The 22950-nt window shown below is 42.4% G+C and overlaps 1 protein-coding gene and 1 long non-coding RNA gene across 3 annotated transcripts in view; one reads left to right on the top strand and one right to left on the bottom strand.

Moving 5' to 3' along the window:
• Positions 1–8193: 8193 nt before the first annotated feature.
• Positions 8194–22950, top strand: part of si:ch211-153b23.7 (uncharacterized) — a 32980-nt gene continuing 18223 nt past the window's right edge. Inside the window, exon 1 of the mRNA XM_031797175.1 lies at positions 8194–8292. The gene's annotated coding sequence lies outside the window, so the exon portion shown is untranslated. The remainder of the gene's footprint in view (positions 8293–22950) is intronic.
• LOC109882157 (uncharacterized) lies at positions 9583–21523 on the bottom strand. Of its 2 annotated transcripts, XR_004204164.1 has the most exons (4): positions 20989–21523; positions 15269–15387; positions 14209–14678; positions 9583–9703 (listed from the first exon to the last, which is right to left on the bottom strand). It is a non-coding gene; the product is annotated as an uncharacterized LOC109882157 (long non-coding RNA). The 2 variants fall into 2 exon arrangements; XR_002253962.2 differs by lacking the exon at positions 9583–9703 and having other exon boundaries at positions 12468–14678; positions 20989–21518.

Below are 22950 nucleotides of genomic sequence, written 5' to 3'. Positions count from 1 at the left end.
CCTGTCTGTCTACCTGCCTGTCTACCTGTCTGTATACCTGCCTGTCTACCGGTCTACCTGTCTGTCTACCTGCCTGTCTACCGGTCTACCTGTCTGTCTACCTGCCTGTCTACCGGTCTACTTGTCTGTCTGTCTACCTGTCTGTCTACCGGTCTACCTGTGTGTCTACCTGCCTGTCTACCGGTCTACCTGTCTGTCTACCGGTCTACCTGTCTCTCTACCGGTCTACCTGTCTGTATACCTACCTGTCTGTCTACTTGTCTGTCTACCGGTCTACTTGTCTGTCTACCTGTCTGTCTACCGGTCTACCTGTGTGTCTACCTGCCTGTCTACCGGTCTACCTGTCTGTCTACCTACCTGTCTGTCTACTTGTCTGTCTACCGGTCTACTTGTCTGTCTACCTGTCTGTCTACCGGTCTACCTGTGTGTCTACCTGCCTGTCTACCGGTCTACTTGTCTGTCGCCCTGCCTGTCTACCGGTCTACCTTTCTGTCTACCTGCCTGTCTACCGGTCTACCTGTGTGTCTACCTGCCTGTCTACCGGTCTACTTGTCTGTCGCCCTGCCTGTCTACCGGTCTACCTTTCTGTCTACCTGCCTGTCTACCGGTCTACTTGTCTGTCTACCTGCTTGTCTACCGGTCTACTTGTCTGTCTACCTGCCTGTCTACTGGTCTACTTGTCTGTCTACCTGCCTGTCTACCGGTCTACTTGTCTGTCTACCTGTCTGTCTACCCGTGTCCAGATGTCCTTGTGACACACATACACACACGTTGCGTTCAGCCTCATTGAACTCTATATGAACTCTTCAAATCTATTTCAGGTCAAATGATTACATACTAGAGTACACACACAGTACACACACAGATACCAGGTACAGTACACATACCACCTCTCCTAATCTCCATGGTTACAGTACACATCACCTCTCCTAATCTCCATGGTTACAGTACACACCACTTCTCCTAATCTCCATGGTTACAGTACACACACAGCTACCAGGTACAGTACACACCACCTCTCCTAATCTCCATGGTTACAGTACATACCACCTCTCGTTAGCTCCATGGTTACAGTACACACCACCTCTCCTTAGTTCCATGGTTACAGTACACACCCTCTCCTTAGCTCATTGGTTACAGTACACACCACCTCTCCTTAGCTCCATGGTTACAGTACACACCACCTCTTCTAATCTCTATGGTTACAGTACACACCACCTCTCCTAATCTCTATGGTTACAGTACACACCACCTCTCCTAATCTCTATGGTTACAGTACACACCACCTCTCCTTAGCTCCATGGTTACAGTACACACCACCTCTTCTAATCTCTATGGTTACAGTACACACCACCTCTCCTAATCTCTATGGTTACAGTACACACCACCCCTCCTAATCTCTATGGTTACAGTACACACCACCTCTCCTAACCTCAATGGTTACAGTACACATCACCCCTTCTAACCTCCATGGTGACTAATGTTTACACCAATCTGATCCATCTACATGTGTTCTCTTTAAAACCAGCCCCATTGTTCTTCCTGTAAACAGGGGCCTGTTGTCTTCCATACTGATCCCACCTGCTGGGAGCCTCACGCTCAGATTAATATCATGTTCTATCAGACTCTTAATTAAAAAGCCTTTTTGCTATTGACAGGCGGGCCTTGCATTTCCAATCACCTTCAACTGTGTGTGAATGTCTGCAAGTCATCATTCTTCCTCAGAGGTCTAGAGTGATTGATACCTTAGTCCTGACAGTCCTAACTAGGATGTAGTGATATGATGATAATCCTGACAGTCCTAGCTAGGATGTTGTGATATGATGATAATCCTGACAGTCCTAACTAGGATGTAGAGTGATATGATGGGATTCTCTGAGACTGAGCACAATCAATTCAATTCAATTGATTGGACATGATAGGAAAGGCAAACACCTGTCTATATAAGGTCCCACAGTTGACAGTGCATGTCAGAGCAAAAATCAAGCTATGAGAATGGGAGAAACTCCCCAAATACAGGTGTGCCAATCTTGTAGCGCTCGTACCCAATAAGACTTGAGGCTGTAATCACTGCCAAAGGTGCTTCAACCAAGTACTGAGTAAAGGGTCTGAATACTTATATAAATGTAATATTTGAGTTTATATATATATATATATTTTTTTTTTAAATTTTGGATTTGTCTTTATGGGGTATTGTGATGTCATTATGGGGTATTGTGATGTCATTATGGGGTATTGTGATGTCATTATGGGGTATTGTGTAGATTGATGAGATAATAAAACATTTTTTTTTAGAATAAGGCTGTAACGTAACAAAATGTGGAAAAAGTTAAGGGGTCTGAATACATTTTGAATGTATACTGTGTGTACAAAACATTAAGGACACCTTCCTAATATTGAGTAGCAACCCCTTTTGCCCTCAGAACAGCCTCAACTTGGACTCTACAAGGTGTTGAAAGCGGTCCACACGGATCCTGGTCCATGTTGACTCCAATGATTCCCACAGTTGTGTCAAGTTGGCTGGTAGTGGATCTCGGCTCTGAAAAGCTTGTTCCATCTCATCCCACAGATGTTCAATTAAATTGAGATCTGGTGACTGGGCAGGCCACTGCAGTAAGCTGAATTCCCTGTCATGTTTGTGCAACCATCTCTCTCCATACGTCTCTTTCTTTCAGTCTTTCATCTCTCCCTGTCTCTCTCTCCTTCTTTCTCACCCTACGTCTCATCTCTCTCTTGCTCTCTCTCTGACTATAACGAACAAACAGACACATTAAATCATTAAAACAGAATCGTTATTACTTGAACCGAGTGGTGTTAGAAAGTGAAGGAACTGATGTCCTGTTTAACAGAAGGGCCAGAGTGTGGTCGTGTGTCCTTTTCTAGGCTTTATGATTAGAGCTACAATAACATATTGACTGTGTCCCATATGGCACCATATTTCATGTAAAGGGATTAGGTTGATATTTGATATGTAGCCATTTATGAGGACATTACAGTCAGTCATTAAAACAGACAATTTGTTCCCTATTTCTTCTTTTAAATGTAGATTGTTTTTCCCATTGCTGTCAGTATTCTCCATTAGGCCTATTTCTCAAGGTGAACGGTCTAACACCCTCCCCACGCTCCACCCTGCGTGCATGTGTCCAGCTCCAAACCGTTACAGGTCATTACGTTCTCAGACAAGAGGCTAAACTCCTATTAGTCCTGCCTGCTGGTCTATGAACCTTCCCAACACATCTGGGATATATTGGTGCAGCAAAACATGTACTTAGATTAGGAATTCATTTAGATTAAGATTAAACAAGGCTTAGCCTGAATAACCAACACTTAAATATTAACAATCCCTCAATACAGTTGATTGTTTTCCTGGTGTAGCATATGATTGGTCCATTAACCGAGAATATGGTGTTGTTCACTAGAGATGGAACTGACAAGCAAGGATAACCTGACCTTCAATTACTACCTAGTTTACATACAGTACACGTTAATTTATCTATATGCTATTATACTGAACAAAAATATAAACGCAACGTTTAAAGTGTTGGTCTCATGTTTCATGAGCTGAAGTAAAAGATCCAATAAATATTCCATATGCTGAAAAGGCTTATTTCTCTCAGATTTTGCACAAATTTGTTTACATCCCTGTTAGTGAGCATTTCTCCTTTGCCAAGATAGTGCATCCACCTGACAGGCGTGGCATATCAAGAAGCTGATTAAACAGCATGATCATTACACAGGTGCATCTTGTGCTAGGGACAATAAAAGGCCACTCTAAAATGTGCAGTTTTGTCACACAACACGATGCAACAGATGTCTCAAGTTTTGATAGAGAGTGCAATTGGCATGCTGACTGCAGGAATGTCCACCAGAGCAGTTGCCAGAGAATTTAATGTTAATTTCTCTACCATAAGCCGCCTCCAATGTTGTTTTAGAGAATTTGTCAGTGCGTCCAACCGGGCCTCACAACCGCAGACCACGTGTAACCACGCAGCCCAGGACCTCCACATCCGGCTTCTTCACCTGCAGGATCGTCTGAGACCAGCCACCCGGACAGCTGATGAAACTGTCCGGGAAAAACTAATTCCTCAGTGGGTGGGCCTATGCCCTCCGAGATCGGGCCACTGCCCAGTCATGTGAAATCCATATATTTGGCCTAATTTATTTATTTCAATTGACCGATTTCCTTATATGAATTGTAAATCAGTAAAACCGTTTAAATTGTCTCATGTTGAGTTTATATTGTTGTTCAGTATATTTGGTATACACTCCCCCTACGTATTTATTTGGACATTGAAGCTAAAACTTCTAATTTGACTAAGGGATGCTGGCCTTCTAGGCAGAGTTGCAAAGAAAAAGACATGTCAGACTGGCCAATAAAAATTTTATATTAACATGGGTAAAAGAACACAGACACTGGACAGAGGAACTCTGCCTAGTAGGCCAGCATCCCGGAGTGGCCTCTTCACTGTTGACGTTTAGACTGGTGTTTTACGGGTACTATTTCATGAAGCTGCCAGTTGAGGACTTATGACGTGCCTGTTTCTCAAACTAGACACTCTAATGTACTTGTCCTCTTGCTCAGTTGTGCACAGGGGCCTCCCACCCCTCTTTCTATTCTGGTTAGAGACAGTTTGTGAAGGGAGTTTCTTGGCAGTTTCTTGCATGGAATACCCTTCATTTCTCAGAACAAGAATAGACTGATGAGTTTCAGAAGAAAGTTTTTTTTCTGGCCATTTCAAGTCTGTAATCGAACCCACAAATGCTGATGCTCCAGATCCAGACGAGTTCCGCCTGGTGGGGAGCTGTGAGGATAGATTGGCGTAGGCCACGTAACTCCTGCTTGAGGTCTTCGTCCCTCCTCTCAAGGCAGGTGAGAAGTTGCTGAAAAAGGGTTACCATGGTTGGGTGTGGTTCTGGTCCCCCAACTGCTCCTTCAGTCAGCAGCTCACCCAGTTCTGGTTGACTTTGGCCCCGCGGTCGGGCTCCTAGTTTCTCATACTTGACCTCTTCTTCACCAGACGATTCCATGGTATTCCACCCCGGTTCAACTTCAGGTACCTTTTCTGACAGTTGATGCTGTTGCTGAGAACGCAATCCTGTACGCATTCCTTTACCTCTCTTGTTGGAATTCACTGATTTGCGGTACGCCATCCCACCACTTCCCAACATATGTCACGTAGAGTAGGCCAGATGGCTAAACTGGATATCCTAACCTCTATAAAAATAAAAAAATGGCGGAACCGCAAAAGTTCTTCTGTGCAAAGGTGTTTATTTACAAGTGATTCCGGAACAGAAAACAACAGTACTGCCATCAACGTCTACCTTATGGGACAGCTTAACAACAATGCTGCCCCATCCACAGCTCAATCCAAAAAATCCCCCTTAGAGACTGGAGAGAGGCTCCTTTTGTAGGGCTAGCCCCTCCCCTCAGAACAATTAACCCTAATTAATTAATCAATTAACAATACAAACCTACATTTTCCATGAACTAAACATACTAAAGGATATACATTGCAACACGGTTTTAAACAATATCACAACATAACATTTACAACATTACATCACTACTGATAATATCTTTCAATATGCCCATATGCATTAATGAGCCATTTGGGACAGGCACTATAAAGCCAACCCAATTCCCTTAGCTCGGGTCCTTTTCCAGCATACCCAGAAGCTACAGAGATGGAGAGAGAGGAACAGAACAAACAAACAATGCGCTCATCCACAACATTGATAAGTATAATAATTATTGTATCTCTCAAATATGAACATTGACAAGTGTGGAATGCATGCACCAAGACAGAAGTAAAATTGTGTGTCGACCCACATTGTTAACTTATGGTATAATGGCGCAGGGAGGAGTGATGAATATGTGTATATATAAGAACCAAATGCTGCCCGCGGCCAGTGACGGACTTCTACGTCACATAGTCTAAAGAAGGCCAGTTTTATTGCTTCTTTAATCAGAACAACCATTTTCAGCTGTGCTGACATAATTGCAAAAGGGTTTTCTAATGATCAATTAGCCTTTTAAAATTATAAACTTGGATTAGCTAACACAACGTGCCATTGGAACACAGGAGTGATGGTTGCTGATAATGGGCCTCTGTACACCTATGTAGATATTCCATTAAAAATCCACCGTTTCCAGCTACAATAGTAATTCACAACATTAATGTCTACACTGTATTTCTGATCAATTTGATGTTATTTAAATAGAAAAACTATTTAGCAATTGTCTATCAAAAACAAGTACATTTCTAAGTGACCCCAAACTGTTGAACGCTATAGTGTACATAATACATATACCATAATCATTGCAGAATAAATTCCTCACTTTTTCTGGCCATGATGAGTTGATATTCCCGAAGTAGCCATACAACAAATTACCCCAAACATCTAATTTACTTGGGCCTGTTAGTTAGGCTATTATAGTTTCAATAAATTACATACATCCGACAGAGAGCCCAGTTTATAAGTTACAGTAGAATTGATCTTTTGTGTGTACTGTAGTTTTTATAAAAAATTTGCCGGCAGTACAGTATATTTAGATTATTGAATTCAAACGATCTGTTTATATGTCCACAATAGTTTGTAATTGTTTTCGTCTTTCAGAAATGGTCAGATACAGCAAATGTCACTGTAAAGGAAAACATTCTGCCAACACCTCCAAAGACATTTCATCAAGTTGATAGTACATTGCTATTTCGTTTACATGTGGTCTTGGCCTAATTCTAATACTTCCAAAGTACACAGCAAATAAGGGCATTATTGTCACCATAAAAGGTGCCCGATGGGCGTTTTTCAGGCGGAGTCTTAATGCCCTTTTCCCACACATAGTTTTACAGCAGGTCTGGTTTATAATGGGAAACATGCACATTTCTGAGGTGCATCAAGTTTAAAAATCTATATTTTTGTGCGTGCAGTCTTTTTAGAAATGGCACATGTAGCTATTTAGTGTTACATTTACACAAAGGTTATAAATGAGGCCCCTGGAGAGAAAATAAACTGGCCTCAGAACAACTCCCTACTTGGAGTCAGACCATCAACAATGAATACATAGAATGATGAAGATGAGTGAATCCTTCTCTGGGTGTGAGTTGCTCATATCTGACAAGATGAGCAACAAAGGAGAGGAGATGTGTATTTTATTATGATATCAAAAACAGATTTAAATCTTGCCATGTTTATGATTTGAGGGGGTATACATTTCAGTTCATGAAGATTAGTTAAATATTCACAGTTAATATACACATGCGTAATTTACTATATTTAAATGTGAGTTCCCTGAATATCATATCAGAATAATTCAACATTATCTATCAGAGTTGGGGTCAATTCCATGTCAAGTCCACATTTCAATGATTGAAAAACATTGGAATTTAAATTGTACTTCCTGAACTAATCCCAAACCTGGTATCTATGTACAAAATACTTCAGTCATGTTTCTTGATAGAATATAAAGTTACTGAATCTCATTGTCACATTACCATTCTAATTACAAGTTACATCTTCTTTACTTTTTAAGAACACTGGTGCGTCTTTAGATTTAGAATGAAAGTCTTCCGACACTGGGAGCAGTGGAATGGCTTCTCTCCTGTGTGAATGCGCTAGTTTATTTGTAACTTTCCCGACTTCCTGAAATGCTTCCCACACTGGGAGCAGTGGAACGGCTTCTCTCCTGTGTGAGTGAACTTGTCTATTGTAATCAGTCCCTGTATTGAAACTCTTCCCACACTGGGAGCAGTGGAACGGTTTCTCTCCTGTGTGAGTGCGCTGGGTGTGCCGTTAGAACGTCTATGAAACCAAAGCTCTTCCCACACTTCCCACAGCTCTTCCCACATATCTTGAAATTTCCTGACTTCCTGAAGCTCTTCCCACACTGGGAACAGTGGAAGGCTTCTGTCCTGTGTGAATGCGCTCATGTATCTTTAAATTTCCTGACTCCCTGAAACTTCCCACACTGGGAGCAGTGGAAGGCTTCTCTCCTGTGTGAATGGGCTGGTGTCTGATGAGATTCTCCCTGTTGTGAAGCTCTCCCCACACTGAGAACAGTGTGGTCGTGGCTTGTCCGTCTCTCTCTGTTTCCTGGTGGGAGCTGGGTTGAATAAAGCTGTGGTGGTTCCATGGTGTTGTGAGCTGCTGGAGGACATGAGATTCTCTGATCTGATCTCTCCACTCCTCAACAGTCTGACATACTCATCATGGTGACATCTCTTTATGTGCTTGAGGAGGAAGATCTGAGAGGTGAAGGAGAACGGACAGCCAGAGCACGAGAAGATCTGAGAGGTGAAGGAGAACGGACAGCCAGAGCACGAGAAGATCTGGAAAGACTCAATGTTCACATCTCTGTGTCTGTGTGTGTGTGTGTGTGTGTGTGTGTGTGTGTGTGTGTGTGTGTGTGTGTGTGTGTGTGTGTGTGTGTGTGTGTGTGTGTGAGTGAGTGAGTGAGTGAGTGGGTGGGTGGGTGGGTGAGAGAGAGAGTGGGTGGGTGGGTGAGAGAGAGAGAGAGAGAAATTAAGAGAAGGGAAATCACAACAAATACATTTACAATATAGATATTATCCTGACTATGTGACCTGCACAGGGACATCTCAGGACATGATAATACACAACAGAAAACATTGTTTAAACGCAATGATAAATTTGTCATTAGCTAGGCTTCCATTAAATTATCATCAGATTTTTAATCAAATATTTAAACAAAATCACATTCAAGACAATATTCGCATTTTCCCGCTATCAAACTGACTTAAAGAGCTGCGTGTGATAACTTATTTCATGTAGCAGTAACCTCTTAACTCCGATGCCGTTTGGTGGCATTTTCTAAAATGATGCATAATATGAGTTGTTTCTGCTGTATATTGTATATCAATATTCACTGATATAAAGTGCCTTCGGAAAGTATTCAGACCCCTTGACTTTTTCCACATTGTTACATTACAGTGTTAATGTCAAATGGATGACATTTAGTTGTTTTTCTCAGCACCCATAATGACATATAGAAATACCTTATTTACATAAGTATTCAGACCCTTTTTCTATGAGACTCGAAATTGAGCTCGTGTGCATCCGGTTTCCATTGATCATCCTTGAGATCTTTCTACAACTTGATTGGAGTCCACCTGTGGTAAATTCAATTGATCGGATATGAATAGGAAAGACACTCACCTGTCTATATAAAAGGTTTCACAGTTGACGGTTCATGTCAAAGCAAAAACCAAGCCGTGGGGGTTGAAGGAATTCCAAATCAAATCACATTTTATTGATCACATACACGTGTTAAGCGGATGTTATTGCAGGTGTAGCGAAATGCTTGTGTTTCTAGCTCTGGCAGTGCAGTAGTATCTAACAAGTAATATCTATCAATTCCATAACATATACCCAATACACACAAATCTAAGTAAAGGAATGATGAATTAATGTATAAATATATGGACGAGCAGTGTCAGAGCAGCATAGACTAAGATACAGTAGAATAGAATACAGTGTATACATTTGAGATGAGTAATATATTTGTTAAATTTATTAAAGTGTCCAGTGATTTCAAGTCTATGTATATATGCAGCAGCCTCTATGTGCTATTGATGGCTATTTAACAGTCTGATGGCCTTGAGATAGAAGCTGTTTTTCAGTCTCCCAGTCCCAGCTTTGATGCACCTGTACTGCTCCATGAAGAAAGACTTGCAGTCCTCACAGTCTGGGAGAGAGAAAGATAAACAGAACATGTTCAAATGTAAAACACCAGAGTGGGAGAGAGAGAAAGAGAAAGTTTCAGATTTTTGCAATGTTACGTAGATGGAAAAAAGCTGTCCTTGAAACAGTCTTGATATGTTCTTCAAAAGAGAGATCAGGGTCCAGAGTAACGCCGAGGTCCTTCACAGTTTTATTTGAGATGACTGTACAACCATTAAGATTGTCAGATTCAACAGAAGATCTCTGTTTCTTGGGACCTAGAACAAGCATCTCTGTTTTGTCCGAGTTTAAAAGTAGAAAGTTTGCAGCCATCCACTTCCTTATGTCTGAAACACATGCTTCTTGCGAGGGCAATTTGGGGGCTTCACCATGTTTCATTGAAATGTACAGCTGTGTGTCATCCGCATAGCAGTGAAAGTTAACATTATGTTTTCGAATGACATCCCCCAAGAGGTAAAATATATAGTGAAAACAATAGTGGTCCTAAAACGGAACCTTGAGGAACACCAACATTTACAGTTGATTTGTCAGAGGACAAACTATTCACAGAGACAAACTGATATCTTTCCGACAGATAAGATCTAAACCAGGCCAGAACTTGTCCGTGTAGACCAATTAGGGTTTTCAATCTCTCCAAAAGAATGTGGTGATCGATGGTATCAAAAGCAGCACTAAGGTCTAGGAGCACGAGGACAGATGCAGAGCCTCGGTCTGATGCCATTAAAAGGTCATTTACCACCTTCACAAGTGCAGTCTCAGTGCTATTATGGGGTCTAAAACCAGACTGAAGCATTTCGTATACATTGTTTGTCTTCAGGAAGGCAGTGAGTTGCTGCGCAACAGCTTTTTCTAAATATTTTGAGAGTAATGAGAGATTCGATATAGGCTGATAGTTTTTACAAATATTTTCTAGGTCAAGGTTTGGCTTTTTCAAGAGAGGCTTTATTACTGCCACTTTTAGTGAGTTTGGTACACATCCGGTGGATAGATTGCCATTTAGTATGTCCAACATAGGAGGGCCAAGCACAGAAAGCAGCTCTTTCAGTAGTTTAGTTGGTTGTACATGATTATTTTCCTCATTGTGTTCAACATACGAAGGCCAAGCACAGGAAGCAGCTCTTTCAGTAGTTTAGTTGGAATAGGGTCCAGTATGCAGCTTGAAGGTTTAGAGGCCATGATTATTTTCATCAATGTGTCAAGAGATATAGTACTAAAACACTTGAGTGTCTCTCTTGGTCCTAGGTCCTGGCAGAGTTGTGCAGACTCAGGACAACTGAGCTTTGAAGGAATATGCAGATTTAAAGAGGAGTCCGTAATTTGCTTTCTAATAATCATGATCTTTTCCTCAAAGAAGTTCATGAATTTATTACTGCTGAAGTGAAAGCCATCCTCTCTTGGGGAATGCTGCTTTTTAGTTAGCTGTGCGACAGTATCAAAAAGGAATTTCGGATTGTTCTTATTTTCCTCAATTAAGTTGGAAAAATAGGATGATCGAGCAGCAGTAAGTGCTCTTCGATACTGCACGGTACTGTCTTTCCAAGCTAGTTGGAAGTTTGGTGTGGCGCCATTTCCTTTCCAATTTTTTCCAAAATGTTTTTAGTTTTTAGGGGTGCAACTGCATCTAGGGTATTGCGCAAGGTTAAATTGAGTTCCTCAGTTAGGTGGTTAACTGATTTTTGTACTCTGGCGTCCTTGGGTAGACAGAGGGAGTCTGGAAGGACATCAAGGAATCTTTGTGTTGTCTGTGAATTTATAGCACGACTTTTGATGTTCCTTGGTTGGGGTCTGAGCAGATTATTTGTTGCAATTGCAAACGTAATAAAATGGTGGTCCGATAGTCCAGGATTATGAGGAAAAACATTTATTCCATGGGACAAAACTAGGTCCAGAGTATGACTGTGACAGTGAGTAGGTCCAGAGACATGTTGGACAAAACCCACTGAGTCGATGATGGCTCGGAAAGACTTTTGGAGTGGGTCTGTGGACTTTTCCATGTGAATATTAAAGTCACCAAAGATTAGAATATTATCTGCTATGACTACAAGGTACGACAGGAATTCAGGGAACTCAATGAGGAACGCTGTATATGGCCCAGGAGGCCTGTAAACAGTAGCTATAAAAAGTGATTGAGTAGGCTGCATAGATTTCATGACTAGAAGCTCAAAAGACGAAAACATAATTTATTTTTTGTAAATTGAAATTTGCTATCGTAAATGTTAGCAACACCTCCGCCTTTGCGGGATGCACGGGGGATATGGTCAATAGTGTAGCCAGGAGGTGAGGCCTCATTTAACACAGTAAATTCATCAGGCTTAAACATGTTTCAGTCCGGCCAATCACATCAAGATTATGATCAGTGATTAGTTCATTGACTATAGTTGCCTTTGAAGAAAGGGATCTAACATTAAGTATCCCTATTTTGAGATGTGAGGTATCATGATCTCTTTAAATAATGACAGGAATGGAGGAGGTCTTTATCCTAGTGAGATTACTAAGGCAAACACCGCCATGATTAGTTTTGCCCAACCAAAATCTTAACAGCAATGCCAACTGTATATGTTTGTGTGCATGTCTGGCACCATTACATGTATGTGTGTGTTCTTGTATGTGTTTATTTGAATGAGTGTGTGTTTATGCATGTGTACAAACCCCTGCACGGCATCAGCCTCAGGCAAACCTGGGCATTAGTTGTAAAAACACTGCCACTTAGTGTCATTCAAATGTACCTTTTATTATGTTTTATTTGGACTTTTCCCATTATTTTTACAACTTTTATCATTGGGTAGGTCCTACCAGTCTAGTGGTATCAGGGTAGTGTCATGACGTTGTATTAGTTAATGTGACGACTGTTGTTCATTGAATGATTAAAAGTTTCTAATTGCGTGATTAACTGAATCTCGTTCTGAACGTCATATAGTCCGTGAATCTGCAAGGACCCGGGTCTCACCAATGAGTTCGTACCACACCAATCTTAGTTGAATATTTATTTACTAGAAAGCTAAAATGATGATAAAAGATACACATAGACAAAACACATTATAGGCTATTGATTAGAACTTAGTATAACGGGCCAACACACTATGGCGCGTGTTACACACAATGGGGATTTCAAAGGGAGAGAGGAAAAAGAAAGTACACGAGAGAAAAATACATTTGGGTGAATTTGTCAGCTATGCTATTCTAACCCTAGCCTTGCCCCAAACTGCCACTCTTATGGGTCAGAATATAATGATGTAATTACGTGGGGAAGATCTCAGAGGATTCTCTGCGTGGACCGTTCAGGCTGCTCGATGACGCACTTCTCCGGCGCACCTTTCCGGTCGTCCTCACAATGTCAGTGTCCTTTTGGCTTAGGAGTCTTCCCTCACCGTTACTCTGGAAGGGGTCTTCTGAAGACAGACAGCTCTGAAGATCAGAGCTCACAGCATAGGAATGAAACCGTTTAGATACCACGATACGCTGGGATTGGATGCTAGGGGGTCCGGCTTGAATTCACCCGCTTAGACACAGCTACTCATCCGTAGCTTGGGTAGAAAAAGATTTCTTTGTCTTCAAACTTGTGTTGCGTTCTGGGTTTGTTGACTTTTTAGACCTTGGCTGCAGCTTGGGTCACGTAGTCTCCTGTAAATTCTTTACTCACAGGTTTTATGCCCTTGTGTGAGAAGTGGGCGTAACCGCCTTTAGGGCAATTCTCTGGGCGTTCCAAGTTATGGTCATGGTCTAGATTTTATTCAAATCCAATTTCAGACAACTAACTTTACATTTCATCTTTACCAAAAACATTCTCTTTGATTTGGATATTTTCCATACAACGTACAATGTATAAACATCAAACATATACTAGGTAAACTGTTGACGTTACAATGTTTTCGTAATACCGTCATCTATTAACCTTTAATAACAAAACAAAAATGTTATACATTTTCATATTCCATCTATCGTCATGACCACCATTGTGGCTGACGGAAACCATTGTTCCAAAGTCCCTTTATTTCATGTTTAATGTTCTGAGGCTGGTTCTCCATAGTAACAGGACAAAGGAATTTGTCTGTGGCCTGAGATTGACCAGGGGCGTGAGGGGTCATAAACCCCCGCCACATCTTCAGACCCCTAGATCTCTCCTCCTCTGTTGGGGTTGAGAGATAATCTGTAGGGTTGTGGTCTCCTGTAGCCTGACCTGATCAGGACAGTAGGTCCTACCAGTCTACTAGCCTAGTGGTACATTAAAACCATTGAGATTTTAAAAATCAATGTAGAGCTTCAAGTCACGTTTAAAAAACATTTTTGCTATCATGGTATGTTGAGTATTGAGACTGAACAAAGCACTACAGAAAGAGAGACAAATATAATGAGAGTATTTGCTCCATTAATGTTGGAAGCAATCTAATATTTGTAGCTTTAACAATCCCTACAGTATAGAACATATAAGTGTAGAACTTCAGTAGAACCCCTTTAAAACCAAACATCGTTCAACAGCAGTTGTGCCCATTTTTAAGACGGTATACTTACTCCTGGTGTTAATCAGATCTCCAATCTCCTCTTTCACTGTGACAGTCATCTCTTCCTCCCCCCTCTTTCACTGTGACAGTCATCTCTTCCTCCCTCTCGTTCACTGTGACAGTCATCTCTTCCTCCCTCTCGTTCACTGTGACAGTCATCTCTTCCTCCCCCTCTTTCACCGTAACGTCCTACTCTTCTTTCACTGTGACAGTCATCTCTTCCTCCCCCTCTTTCACCGTAACGTCCTCCTCTTCTTTAAATCTTGTCAGAGCCTCCCCTTTCATTCCGAAAGCTTCTTTTTCCTTCTTCTTTCACTGTGACGGTCATCTCTTTCTGCTCTGCTTTCACTACATAACTCCAGCATCTCTCGCGAGGCGTCCACTCATCCTCCTTGAAGTTTCTGGGTGCGAGAAGCGGAGCATTGTTCGCCAGTTCAAATCTGCCTCTCCTCATAAAAGCAGGTACTGAGGAGTTCAGCCCTGAGGGACACATTCGCACACACAGTAGAGACACTGCTCATTACAACAGTCGCCGTGTCTGAAATCTGGCTTGCCTTAAACTGTATACTATTTAGAATGTACCGTTTAATGAAAACTAATGCAGTAAGCAAAAATATCAGCATACTAGGCTAATTCTACTGAAAACGTATAATCTAACGCGAAATTATGTTGATTCCAGACATTCGTTCATTTTTGTACAGCGCAACCCATCAGCAATTATGAGCTGTTGTCAAACATGTGAATCTCGAAAGACGATTGTCTCCTCAATAGTGTGAAATGAATTCTACCTGATGAAAAGCCAAAATGAGTATGAGATCTTGGCACTTAAATCACACTACATTTTCAAAATTTCACATACTATATATATAAAAAAATACTAATAATCCCAAAATGCCTACTATTTAGAATGCATGTACGGGTATTCGAACATGGACAATGACTCCTAAGGCGTGTAAAGACACACAGCTAGCTAACGTATCTAATCACCTAATCTAAAACATTTAAATACCTTTCAAGTAATAGTGATACATTTAAAATGTCCATGATATAGGTCCAGGGGGGACACTTACCTATAGCCAGGTGGTTCCTCTTCAAGTTTCTGTAGTGCACTCTCACATCTCTCACAGTCCATTCCATCTTTGAGAAACATGTCTTCAAATCCTTGTCATCCTAGGGGTGTGTGCGCATCCTAGGGGTGTATCATGGTGCAAATGGCACAAGCAGACACTGAGCATATCAGCTAGCTAACTGTTAGCTAGTTATCGGTAAGTTATCTAACGTTAATGTTTATCCGGACGAGTGGTCCGATCCCCATCAAATATTATGGCAACTACATAAACTTTCATTTGTGTTAGGTTTGCCCATGCTATGCAAGCCAGAATATTCCCACCCTACCATTACACTTGTTTACATTGAGCTGCACTGGGGTCTCAGGCCTATCAAACCATGATGGCATTATCTCTCATGGCTAATAGAAGATGTGGTACACCAAGTGCACAGATCTAAAAAATCTTTGCTAACTAGCTCCTTGTTCTACGGGTGCATCAAAATTAATTCAAAAGTAATTCTCCAGTAAAAAATAAACGTCAGTCTTTCTTCTAACCTAAGCTAGAGTTGCTTCTACGGCCATTTTTCTATCACCAACACTTGATGCTAGCTAGCTAACTAGGCTAACATTTGCAAAGCTAGCTAGCTAAAAATGCTTAGCTTGCTGCCAAAGAGCTTGCTAAGACTATGTATATAAAGTATACAATCAAATAAATATATAGACTGTTATTTCAAAACAGTACACCTAACGTTATATAGATATAATAAAGCTAACGTTAGCTAGCTAATGAGAAGCTGATCTCTGCTCACGTCGTTTCTATTGAGGAAATACCATACGCCATACACATTTTTTTGTCCATTAAAATAACATCAAATTGATCAGAAATTTTTATTTTACCTTTGTTTAACTAGGCAAGTCAGTTAAGAACAAATTCTTATTGTCAAAGACAGCCTAACAGTGGGTTAATGGCCTTGTTCAGTGGCAAAACCACATGTTTACCATGTCAGCTCAGGGATTCGACCTTGCAACCTTTCGGTTACTAGTCCAACTCTCTAACCACTAGGATAATTGTTAATGTTGTGAATGACTATTGTAGCTGGAAATGGATGATTGTTAATGGAATGTCTACATAGGTGTACAGAGGCCCATTATCAGCAACCATCACTCCTGTGTTCCAATGGCACGTTGTGTTAGCTAATCCAAGTATATCGTTTTAAAAGGCTAATTGATCATTAGAAAACCCTTTTGCAATTACGTTAGCACAGCTGAAAACTGTTGTCCTGATTATTAAAGCAATAAAACTGGCCTTCTTTAGACGAGTTGAGTATCTGGAGCATCAGTATTTGTGGGTTCGATAACAGGCTCAAAATGGCAAGAAACAAAGAACTTTCTTCTGAAACTCAGTCTATTCTTGTTCTGAAAATGAAGGCTATTCCATGCGAGAAATTGCCAAGAAACTGATGCTCGTACAACGCTGTGTACTACTCCCTTCACAGAACAGCACAAACTGTCTCTAACCAGAATAGAAAGAGTGGGAGTGCACATCTGAGCAAGAGGACAAATACATTAGAGTGTCTAGTTTGAGAAACAGATGCCTCACAAGTCCTCAAATGGCAGCTTCATTAAATAGTACATGCAAAACAACAGCCTCAACGTCAACAGTGAAGAGGCGACTCCGGGATGCTGGCCTTCTAGGCAGAGTTGCAAAGAAAAAGCCATATCTCAGACTGGCCAATAAAAATAGAAGATTAAGATGGGCAAAATAACACAGACACTGGACAGAGATATGGCTTTTAACTCTGCCTGGAAGGCCAGCATCTTCACTGTTGATGTGACATGCAATTGGAACACAGGAGTGATGGATGCTGATAAACGTAGATATTCCATTCCATTTTTATTTTTAAAGCAGACGTTTCCAGCTACAATAGTAATTTACAACATTAACAATGTCTACACTGTATTTCTGATCAATTCGATGTTATTTTAATTGACAAAAAGTGCTTTTCTAAAACAAAAAACAAGGACATTTCTAAGTTATCCCAAACTTTTGAACGGTAGTGTATGTCCCAACCCCGGAAATGAGAGAAGGAACTATTAAGACACTGCAGAGCCGGCGCGAGATATGGGTCAGAAACAACATACCTCAATTTTATTTAACCAGGAAAGTCAGTTAAGAACAGATTCTTATTTGGTCAATCCGACAGGGAAGTGGCCGTACAGCATTTACTGCGATGCAGCCTCCCGCAGACGTCATGGCTTTCATACTTCTTGAGCTTAGCGGAGCACAGCAGGGCTATTGTAAAGGAAGTGCGTTTGTGTTTACACAAGACATACCGCCCCCACCTACTGTCAACAAATCATGAAAACGCAGAGCTATATGGAAGCCCTACACATTGTTACAAATTGTGGTCATTTGCACTTGTGTCACAGCTGAAGTGGGAGGGCTGGAGCAAGCAGGGAATGACATCGCTTCAGAGGGAAAGATTCATGTTAGGAGAAATTTAGTATTATCATAAAGGAGACATTTACTTGAATTACGGTGGAGGAATGGGGGAGCAGAGGAGGTTGAAGAGAAAGAGGGAGTTAGAGGGTGAGCTTGAATTGGTTACAAATGGAAATGGTTTGTTGAAGAAGAATAGTAGAACGTGTAAGCAGAGTGAGCTGTACACCAGATCGAAGACAGGAGGAGAAATGGAAGTGAATGAGGGTGAAGTATCGGAGGTGGTAGGTGTGGTTATCAGAGCCAGAGGCTTGCACCGAGGGTCAGGATGAGTCTGATGGTAGGAGTGACATTTTTGGAAAAAGGGGAACCTTGCCTTTTGGCTGATCTTTTTATGTTTTCAGGGCGGGTTAAAACAGAATTAGGTGCCGTGGAATCGGTGAAGGTAACCCCAAGTGGTCTTGTGATAATTGTTTGTGTTTGTTGGTGAGAGGGAGAAGGTTCTCCGCATCAAACTACGGGGGACAAGAGATGTGAATTGTTTTTGCTCTCAAGAAAAGGGCGAGTGATTACTGGCGTAGCGGTAAATGTGAAAGTGGACCAACTGAAGATAAATATATCCGGTGTTTGTGATGCTCGTTATTTTGTGCGACACAGACAGGGTGGCGTGAGCGGAGAAACTGAGTCGTTGTCTGTTCTTTTGCGTTTTGATGTTGAGTCTTTGCCCGACAAAGTGACTTTAGAACATACTTTTGATCATTGAGTGTATGTGGACACCTGCTCGTCGAACATCTCATTCCAAAATCATAGGTATTAATATGGAGTTGGTCCCCCCCTTGCTGGTACATCAGCCTCCACTCTTCTGGGAAGGCTTTCCACTAAATGTTGGAACATTGCTGCAGGGACTTGCTTTCTTCAACCATAAGAGCATTAGTGAGGTTGGACACCGATGTTGTCCAATTAGGCCTGGCTCGCAGTCAGCGTTCCAATTCATCCCACAGGTGTTTGATGAGGTAAAGGTCAGGGCTCTGTGCTGGCCAATCCACACCGATCTCGACAAATCATTTCTCTATTGACCTTGCTTTGTGCACTGGGGCATTGTCATGCTGAAAAAATAAAAGGGCCTACCTGTTTCCACAAAGTTGGAAGCACAGAATCATCTAGAATGTCATTGTATGCTGTAGCATTAAGATTTCCCTTCACTGGAACTAAGGGGCCTAGCCCGAAACATGAAAAACAGCCCCAGACCATTATTCCTCCTCCACCAAACGTTACAGTTGGCACTATGCATTGGGGCAGGTAGCGTTCTCCTGCCATCCGCCAAACCCAGATTCGTCCTATGGACTGCCAGATGGTGAAGCGAGATTCATCACTCCAGAGAACGCATTTCCACTGCTCCAGAGTCCAATGTCGGTGAGCTTTACACCACTCCAGCCGACGCTTGGCATTGCGCATGATCTTATGCGTGTGTGGCTACTCAGCCATGTAAACCCATTTCATGAAGCTCTCGACTAACAGTTATTGCGCTGATGTTGCTTCCAGAGGCAGTTTGGAACTCGGTAGTGAGTGTTGCAACCGATGACAGATGATTTTTATGCTCTTCAGCACTTGGCAGTCCCATTCTGTGAGCTTGTGTGGCCTACCACTTTGCAGCTGAGCCGTTGTTACTCCTAGATGTTTCCACTTCACAATAACAGCACTTTACAGTTGACCGGAGCAGATCTAGCCGGGCAGAAATTTGACGAACTGACTTGTTGGAAAGCTGGCATCTTATGACAGTGCCATGTTGAAAGTCTACTGCTGTTTGATCGATTTTATACACCTGTCAGCAACGGGTGTGGCTGAAATAGCTGGATTCACTAATTTGATGGAGTGTCCATATACTTTGTACATAGTGTATCAGTTATCCCTTACTAGCTTTTGTACCAAATACATTACCTTGTTACATGCGTCAAGCTTATGGGCATGTGGCAGCAGAGTGTGGGAGGGAGGTTCCTAGGTGTGAGAAGTGTGCAGAAGGGCATAAGACAAAATGAATGTGTAGCATTGGGGAAAGAAGCGGTATGTATTATCTATAGGGGTGCCCATACGGCTGGGGATCAGAAATGTCCGGTGAGAGTGAGGCAGGTTGAGGGTACCAGGGTTAGAGTACTGCAGAACTTGTCATATGTGGAAGCAGTGAAGAAATTATAGGAAGATGGGTCAAGGGGTAGGGATCCTGAGAGAAGTGCTGTGAGTAGTAGCTCAGTACCAGTACAGATGGACAGGCCAACGAGTGATATATGCTTTAGGAGGATTATATGCAGAGAAGTATTTGGGTGTACAAGATTTGACATCAGAAGAGTTACAGGGTGTGTTGAGTGGTAGTGTCCCATCCTTTCAGGCTGTTGGCCTGAGGTACAACTAGATTCAGTAGAATATGGTGGTGGGTTTTTAACTAGTGTTGGGTTATATGGTAGGGTATTTGTTGATTTCTACCCTTTTTTTTTTTCAAGCAAAGAGTAAGGGAGTTATACTCCAGTCTAGTTGGTGCGGTAATGCAATATTTATTCAATGCCAACAAACGTTAACTCATTGAAGAAGATATAACATGTGAGATGTGCAAGGGAATGTGGTATGGAGCTTGATTTGGCCTCTGCATGCCCCGCAATTGCGTCACACACTCCATAAAAAGCCTAGACCATATTTCACATTTTAGGATCAAGCATAAATTGGCTTTTATTCCGACCCCAGTTTTTTTTTTTTTTTTACCTTTATTTAACCAGGTAGGCTAGTTGAGAACAAGTTCTCATTTGCAACTGCGACCTGGCCAAGATAAAGCATAGCAGTGTGAGCATACAACAAAGAGTTACACATGGAGTAAACAATTAACAAGTCAATAACACAGTAAAAAACAAAGGGGGGGGTCTATATACAATGTGTGCAAAAGGCATGAGGAGGTAGGCAAATAATTACAATTTTGCAGATTAACACTGGAGTGATAAAAGATCAGATGGTCATGTACAGGTAGAGATATTGGTGTGCAGAAGAGCAGAAAAGTAAATAAATAAAAACAGTATGGGGATGAGGTAGGTGAAAAGGGTGGGCTATTTACCAATAGACTATGTACAGCTGCAGCGATCGGTTAGCTGCTCAGATAGCTGATGTTTGAAGTTGGTGAGGGAGATAAAAGTCTCCAACTTCAGCGATTTTTGCAATTCGTTCCAGTCACAGTGCAGCTGTGCAAACAAGCGTAATGGTAGGGTCAGGATCTACTGGCTAGATATCTACAGTAACATTAGGCTAGAAATGTTTCAACTCACCTCGTCAGAAGAATTTATAATCCTAATGAATTTGCAGTCGTCCATTGATGACGCTTTTAGTCCCAGACTGAGGCGGTAGCTGCTGCATTTACTAAATTACATACATAAATTAAAAAACAAATTGGTTATAATAACAAGAACGTAATTTTCAGCCAGGTATTGTAAATTACTGGCCTTTTGAAACCGTTGTTGGAAAAAGCTAGCTACATTATCCAGTTTCTAAACCCAAAGCCGCAACATCACGAGACTGCCTGGAACGCTTGCGAAGGTCATGGTTTGGGGTATGAGAGAAGTGACAAATTATTCCTTATTTGTTAATTTTCTCAAAATCTAAAGGCAAAACCGAGATTCGAGCAAATGTCTTAAGTAGTTGAACATGGTATTACCCCAATCTCGTGAAAATGACAAATTGACACGTTTTCATTTTCGTCAAAAACTTTTATATCGAACTACGGTTTGCACATGCGTAGTGTGGCGCGAGACGACTAACAACGAGAACGTGTTTGACAGTGAAAGCAGATGGCATGTTACTGAGCATGAGTTTAGCTAGATAACATTGCCTACAAGCGTGATGGGGGATTTCTATTGGAGAAGCAGTTTCTGCCTATCTTTATAATGTACTGTCTTCGATCTGACGTCTACTGCGCAGACGTTGCATACATCAACCAATGATTGTGTCATCCTCTTCTTTTTCTTATGTATAATGGCGGTCCGCAAACAAGCGTCAAGAGGTGCATGCCGCCACCTACTGTACGGGTGGTAAAAGAAATATATATATATCCATAGTAGGAAAGGGGGAAAAGACAGACATCACTCATAAAAACTCAAATATGATACAAAGTCCACATTTTTAACTCCCTAGGTTGACGAGAAATATTCACTGGTGCAGGCTCTACTACCATTGCATATTGAACGCTACTCACTCTTTCCACTCGTCTCTCCGGCTCCAGATAGGACACAAGCTGGCTAGCCCTTCACCCTGGCCACCTCTGGCTCCTTCACCCAGGCCACCTCTGGCTCCTTCACCCAGGCCACCTCTGGCTCCTTCACCCTGGCCACCTCTGGCTCCTTCACCCTGGCCACCTCTGGCTCCTTCACCCTGGCCACCTCTGGCTCCTTCACCCAGGCCACCTCTGACTCCTTCACCCAGGCCACCTCTGGCTCCTTCACCCAGGCCACCTCTGGCTCCTTCACCCAGGCCACCTCTGGCTCCTTCACCCAGGCCACCTCTGGCTCCTTCACCCTGGCCACCTCTGGCTCCTTCACCCTGGCCACCTCTGGCTCCTTCACCCAGGCCACCTCTGACTCCTTCACCCAGGCCACCTCTGGCTCCTTCACCCAGGCCACCTCTGGCTCCTTCACCCTGGCCACCTCTGGCTCCTTCACCCTGGCCACCTCTGGCTCCTTCACCCTGGCCACCTCTGGCTCCTTCACCCTGGCCACCTCTGGCTCCTTCACCCAGGCCACCTCTGACTCCTTCACCCAGGCCACCTCTGGCTCCTTCACCCAGGCCACCTCTGGCTCCTTCACCCAGGCCACCTCTGGCTCCTTCACCCTGGCCACCTCTGGCTCCTTCACCCTGGCCACCTCTGGCTCCTTCACCCTTCACCCAGGAATGTGGGTGCATGTTCCCCACCACAATTGCAACATATAACCTCTGCTGGCATTCAATACTCTTCCTTTCTGCATTTACTTGCCAGATGACAAAATCTTTGACACTGAAGGGGTTTATGCATGAAGGCTCTTACATGGTATCTCATGTGGGCCGACTTAACATAAGGGAGAGACTCCTAATCAAAGAGGAAAAGTATGGATGAAGTGAGTTTCTTCACTCCATCTACCAATGCGGGTCAGTCGACGTGCACCAACCACTCCACCTACATCCTCAGGTATTTCATCTGCACCCACTTCATGCGCCACCCCAGAGATAACCCCCTTGATAGGCACTCTGCTTTGAAGATC

This window comes from Oncorhynchus kisutch, linkage group LG19 (assembly GCF_002021735.2).
Source record: "Oncorhynchus kisutch isolate 150728-3 linkage group LG19, Okis_V2, whole genome shotgun sequence".
NCBI classification, from domain to species: domain Eukaryota; kingdom Metazoa; phylum Chordata; class Actinopteri; order Salmoniformes; family Salmonidae; genus Oncorhynchus; species Oncorhynchus kisutch.
This window is presented reverse-complemented; position numbering and strand designations above follow the sequence as displayed.